We start from the raw sequence: 6,984 nt of genomic DNA, 5'->3' as shown, positions 1-6,984 counted from the left end.
GGAGGTCATAACGCATTTAGGCATTAATTCAACCTGTCATACCGACGAGAAAAAAATAAAATAAAAATAAATGCGGAGCCTTGGCCTAGGCCTGTTTTAAATTGAGAAAATGTAGGCCTGCACACAGTACAAAGGCTAGTTGTAAATTTAAAATACTTTTAGTCTATTGTCCTTTTATCCTGCCAATAACAATAGGCTGCTAATAACAAAATAGAAAAAATAGCTCAAGACATTATTGAGGACATAATAATTTCCTAGATGGTGGTGAATCATAGGTCTCTGTGAAAATAACGACAGAAAGAAAAAAAAGAAACTAAAAGAAAAGGAGAGGGCAAAAATAATTGTATTATTGCTAGAAAAAATGCACAAGACATGCTCCGGCGTTATTGCACATTTTCTTTGTGCCTATGGGTTTCTCCTTTAGCGCTAATGTAATTCCTCTCATCAATACTGCACAGAAGATCGTTACGCAGCTGACATTGATAAATGATCACCGAAGTACAGGCGTTTTTTTTTTCTTTAACTCGCCTCGTGGAAAGCAGATTGGAAGGGGTTTGCAATTCAACATGAGGGCAGGGAAAAAAGAACAGAAAACGAGGCATGTGTAGGCCTATGGGCCATATGTCCTTTTAGGAAACGTGAAATAATAGGAAAACAATTTCTGTGCATAAGCTTTACAGGGCTATTGTCTTATACCTTATAGCCTAACCTTAATATCCCTCTAGAAATGCGATACATCTCTTTTCAGAATTGGTACAATGTACAAAGTAATGTTGAGACTGTAGGATAGGATACAAGAGGGGATTCTGTGGCATGCAAAATGACGCAGTCTTTTCGCTTGAGTTCAAATGTGTCTTATTTTAGTTCGCCCTCGCTCCTTCATCACGTGCGCCATATCCTACCTCGTACGCCTACAAGATGACAGTGCTGGCTGAAACAGCTAACTTTCCCATAGTGACACTAACAACATTGAGGTAGTATTACTAGTTTAAATCCACCCGTTAGCGTTGGTGGTTCTCATAATAAAATAAGCAATATTCAGGAAATGTTTTCCCTGCAGACATCTGGCTTTCTCCAATAATATTGTGGCTATTTACAATGCATGCGGAAAAATAGGGAAATAGGCTACCCATTTGCCTTACAACAGCCTTATTTTTTCACTTGCAAATGGATAAAGGTGTAGTGTGCCATGCGTTAGTTTTCTTCTGCTAAAATACAGTAGGCCTACGCAAACAAATCTGGGAACGGTGTTGAACATTTCGAATGAGCTTAGGCCTATATCACAAAATTGCATTATCATTTCAATTAAGATCAAAACATATCCGTGGTATGGAAAACGAAGTTTTATTACGAGAAAATTCACAGATGGATTCATAGAAATATGCTTTTTTAAAAGACAAACTCTCTTTGCCGAGGAAGAATAAAAAGAGCGTGTACAGTCGCGGGAGAGCGGACATCAACAAACATTAACCTGACAAAACGATAAAATAAAACTAGATTGAATGGATCAAAATTTACATCAATACTTCTAACACATCCCCCAAAATATTTCACCATCATTTTCTTTCAATCTCAGTTCCCAAGCTTGTCCTCTTTGACATAACTAGCCCAAGCTATCTACAATTTAGTCCATCATTTTACCCTGTCAGTTAAAATGTCTGTCTTATGAATTGCCTTTTTTGGATAAGAAATGTAACCAAAGGAAATGCAAATGGAGACGACCAGCCCTGTGTGTAAGCAATGCAGGTGTACAGAGAGGATGTCCTTGTCAGGTAACAGTATCCTCCATGTCTTCAGTCTGACTTTCCATTCGCTTTGTCAGGGTTCGCTTGTGGAGAAATTCTAGAGGGGTTTTCATACTTTACAAACAACATATGCACATTAAAGAAAAAAAAAATAAACACAGATCACTTAAACATGTCTTAGAAAATTTGGGGCATTTCTTCTGATATTCCACAGTGGTTCACTTAAAACATGTGAATGTAAGACAATGTGTAAGTCGCTGTGTGGATGTGTGCGTGTGTGTGTGTGTGTGTGTGTGCACGCACACGTCCTTATGCTATAAATTGCGTGTGCATATGTTTTTTGTGTGTAAGACAATGATGAAAAGTTCAAATGAGGAGAGAACAATTTGTGAGTTAGCTGGTCTGTGGTGTAGAACAAAAAAGTGCAAGGAAACGCTGGTCCTCATGCTCCATTTTATAGTAAAAAAATAAATAAATAATTTAAAAGAAAAAAAAACAAAACAAAAACAACAAGCAGAAGAAAATCCTCCATTTTTTTTTCTTCAGAGGTCACCTCAGCATTCGTCATTCCTCTTCTGTGAAGGAATGCTCTTAGTTATAGTGAAAAGTCTTTTTTCTTTTTACACATTATTTTTACGCTTATTCAGCTACTAGGTGCGTGGGCTCTGTGCTCCAGTAGCCATTGGTGTCCAAAAGAAGAGAGAGGGGAGGAGGGAAATAAAGGACCGAGTGGAGGGGAACGGAGCCAAAGTCTAGGAGGTAAGAAGAGAAGAATGAGGCGACGAAGGGGTGCAGGTGGGGGGCGGGGCGGTGGTCCTCCATTTGAGTAGGGTGGGGCTCCTCCATTTCGGCCCAGGTAAGGGGCAATGAGGACAGGGGTTAACAGTACACAGGCAGGGCTTGTGGGTCCCTCCCGGCAGGTGGAGGCGGTCCGTGGAGGTGGACGTGGCAGTGGGGTCTCAGGTTGGAGTTTTTTGGGGAGGTGGGAGGTTGGAGGCTGGATGTTGGATGGTAAACAGGGTATGACGTCTGCTGCAGTTGTGCTCCAAGGAAGACTTGTTGTGACAGACTTGTGATGTTTTGGTCAAAGCGGGAGGTGGAGGTCGTGATGATGAGGTTTGATTGTGAATCTGGCTTCTCATTGGGTCACTTGCCACGGTGGGAGGAGCTTTTCCCTGAGGGAACCACGGACACCTGTAAGGGCACACAGAAGAGCGTACAAGTTGTTAGACACTCACATCACATACATAATGTCTTCTCCATGAAGTACGGGTCCCTTTCAATACCTTACCTCTCCTGTCCTCTCTTTTCGCTTGTGGCCTCACACTTTGGCAAAGTCCCGACTCAATGGAGAAAACAATAACGTTTCCCAACACAACAACTTTTGGGGGACTTGCTCAACATTTATTACATTCAACACTATTCAACATTCCAATTGCAAATGATAAAAGGACATTTTAGTTGTGCTTTTGAGAGATATTGAACAAAACTTCTATCATCAGTCATGCCTTGCTTCACATCAAAGGCCACAAGCACAAAGAGAGGATGGGAGGTTAACCATTTAACATACATATAGTAGAAGCATACAATGGAGAGAGACTGCGTGCTGCAGCTGCTGCTTCAATAACACCACACCATCTTCACAGGATTCGCCCACATAATAATAATAACAACTTGGTTTTATATAGCGCATTTCAAGTAACCCAAGGTCGCTTTACAAAAGGAGAGTGGGCAGAGGAATAGAGAAAGAGGAGAGGAAGAGGGTAGAGGAGGGGTTGGGGCAGGGTGGTTAAGGACCATAGGCCTCAGTGAATAAGTGTGATTTTAGGTGCTTTTTGAACGTAGCCAGTGTGGGGGCTTGACGAACATGGAGAGGTAGACTGTTCCAAAGGGTGGGGGCAGCAACACAGAAGGCTCTGTCACCAAAGGTTCGTAGCCCGGAACGAGGGATGACACGCGGGTCCTTGCTAGAGGACCTCAGGGACCTTGGTTGGGAGGGATGCTGGATGAGATCTGAGATGTGTACATGTGTAAACTATTTCTGGAGATTACGGCGAACACCCTCACGGTATATATTTAGCTTCAACAACAGTAAGCTGTATTTGTATAGCGCTTTCCAAGACACCTAAGGAGCTTTAGAATTAAGTGAACTTGTTAGATGTACTGCACTCCCCAATACTCTACACAGTGCCAACGATCAGCCTCATACATTTGTGGATGCATAAACATAATAGAGGTACTGTATTATAAATTATAAGATATTATATTTTAAAATTTGTTAGTGTAGATATTGACAGTAGAGTGGATGGCACTGTTCACATCATAATTATTCTTAGGCAGTAAACAGCCTAAAACCTATGTATGTACTGTATATATACGTATATATATATATATTTTATCATGAGTGTAATCGTATAATGCTTGAGTTAGCTGAGCCCTTATTGCAAGAGACAGCAGTGAATTAGCACCTCCCACAGAACACGACGGCTTCACTTCACTGTCCACACAAAACACAAATCTCTGCACAGGCGCCACCAGTGTTGCCAGATTGGGCTGTTTCCCGCCCAATTGGGCTGCTTAGGATGGCCGTGTGCGGGTAAAAATGGCATTTAGCAAAAAAAAAAACCGCCCAATTTTTGCCATAGAAATCAATAGAATTGGGCGGGATTTTGTGCTTCCAGGCGGGTTTTGAGCATTTTTTGGGCTGGAAATCATCAGTCTCATCTGGCAACCCTGGGCGCCACAGCTCCGTGTATAAACTAACCAGCGCCGCAGCAGCAGCAGCAGCAGCAGCAGCAGCAGCAGCAGAGGCCATGAACTGAACGAATGGGGGGCCAGCCGCGTCGAGTGCATACACTATTACACACCACTCAAAAAATAACACAGCATTTAATGATTGTGATAATTTAGCGACACAATCAGCATATGGTGTTGCCAAAGATCAAATTAGGGGGCGCAAAACATCCCGTCGACGAGGTGTACGAGGGGGGCCATTACAGTAACCGGTCAATGATAATCCAATAAAAACCGGCCCCCGATTCAATCGTCTGCGAAAATGATTTAGTCTGCATTTATCCATCCAGGTGGAGCGAGCGCATGATGTCTCTATGGCTATCTGCTTTTGAATAGCGAGGTGTGTGTGTGTGTGTGTGTGTGTGTGTGTGTGTGTGTGTGTGTGTGTGTGTGTGTGTGTGTGTGTGTGTGTGTGGTGATCTCTAGCCCCCCTCTTCACACACACTGATCTCGAGACTTCATTAGCTAGCGGCGAGAATTATGATCAGTCAGAGGAGGCGGAAGCAGAGTGGTGGTGGTGGTGGTGTTGGGGTAGGGCAATGGCGACCATCTCATCCTAACATTAAGGGGCAGAAGCAGGGGGGAGTGGTGGTGGTGGTGGTGATGGAGGGCAATGGCGACCATCTCATACTAACATTAAGGGGCTCCAGCCTCGGCTTCATTGCCCCAGAAATGTACATGGAGGCTGGAGGAAGGAGGAAAGAAGGCTGGCTGGGAGTGGGGAGTGGGGGTGGAGGAGCGGGGTAGATGTTGGTAGGTAGATAGGGCGGCGGCGGTGGTAGCGGCGGTTGGTGTGGTGTTGGTAGTGTGGAGGAGGGGAGGGGAGCAAAGAGCGAAAAGCGAAGGCGAAGGCAGCACCTATTTACATATAAAGAGCCCTATTAATCAAGGTAAGTGTCATTATAGTGTGGCTCATTGAGCAGTGCAGTGTGGGTATTAAATAAAATTCTCCGTGCCCCGGTGCCTCTGGCGGCCCATACGTCTTGATTTGTGAACTGTCAGCAGCATTGCCGAGCCGGCTGATGGGGACGGGTGTGGTGGTGGTGGGGGTGGGGGTGGGGGGGTTGTGACGGGAAGAGTGTGTGAGAGTGGGGCGCCAAATGGGGTGGCTGGTAGACTGATAGGGACGGGTAGGCTGTGGAGGTGGGGTACGTTGTTGTGGTGGTGCGGGTGGGGTGTGGTGATGGTGGTGTGTGTGTGTGTGTGTGCATGGGGGGTGGGGGGTGGTCGAATCTGGCTGGTCGGCTGATGGGACGGGTAGTCTGTGGAGGTGGGGTACGTTGTTGTTGTGGTGGTGGTGGAGGTGTGTAAGTGTGTGTGTGTGTGTGTATGGTGGTGGGGGTCGGATAGTGGTGTCTGTCTGGTCGGCTGATGGGATGGGTTGGTGGGTTGGGGTGGTGGGGGGGTTGCTGGTCGGTGGATGGTCAGTGGATGCATGGTGCTCATGGATGGCAGTTGGACGTGTGATGTGTTTGGGGAAATGGAGGATGGAGAGAGTGGAGAATGAGAGGATAGAGGATGGAGAGAGTGCAGAAGGAGAGGGTGGATGGAGAAAGAGGTGCAGTTTTGTGTAGAGGGGAGGAGAAGTAGAGAGTGAAGGATGGAGCGATTGCAGAAAGAGAGGACAAAGGGAGTGCAGGATGAGAGGATTGTGGGGGGAGAAGAAGATGCAGTTTTGTGTAGAGGAGAGGAGAGGAGAAATAGAGGGTGGAGAATGGAGCAAGTGCAGAAAGAGAGGACAGAGGGAGTGCAGGAGGAGAGGAGTGTGGGGTGGATGGAGGAGATGGAGAGAAAAGACTGTGTGTGGAGGAGAAGAGAGGAGAAGTGGAGGAGAAGGGACTGCGTATGGAGAAGACTGTGTGTGGAGGAGACGAGTGTGGGGAGGATGGAGATGGACAAGACTGTGTGTGGAGGAGAGGAGCGGGTGGCTGGCTGGCTGGTGCGGTGTGTGTGTGTGTGTGTGGGAGGATTACCAGGCTCTCCAATAAGATTGTCGTGTAGTGTGCAGTGCGCCCACACAATTTTTTAAAAAAGGGGGAAAAGGAGGGGAAGAAAAGAAAATGAAAAAGTGAGATAGCAGCAGCAGCAGCAGCAGCAGCAGCAGCAGCAGCGGCACTACGAACAGAATGAGACCAGAAAGGAAATAAGAAGGAATGCAGAAAATGGAAAAAAAAGAGGAAAAGGAGGCAGAGGTGGATGAGGAAGGCTGAGTGAGTGGAGGATGGTGAGGAGGAGGAGGAGGAGAAGGAAGACAGGAGGAGGGTGCATTGGAGATTGAAAAAAAAGAACAGAATGCAATAGTGGATGAGGAAGAGGTTGAGAAAGAGGATGATGATGAGGAGGAAGAGGAGGAGGAGGAGATATGCTGGGGAGATTGGAAATTGAATTGAGGCGATACTTACTCCACCAGGTCCTGGAGAGGAGGGGGGGGGGGGGGGGGGGGGTG

This window comes from Engraulis encrasicolus, chromosome 18, assembly GCF_034702125.1.
Source record: "Engraulis encrasicolus isolate BLACKSEA-1 chromosome 18, IST_EnEncr_1.0, whole genome shotgun sequence".
NCBI classification, from domain to species: Eukaryota; Metazoa; Chordata; class Actinopteri; order Clupeiformes; family Engraulidae; genus Engraulis; species Engraulis encrasicolus.
Note: the sequence above shows the minus strand (reverse complement) of the source record.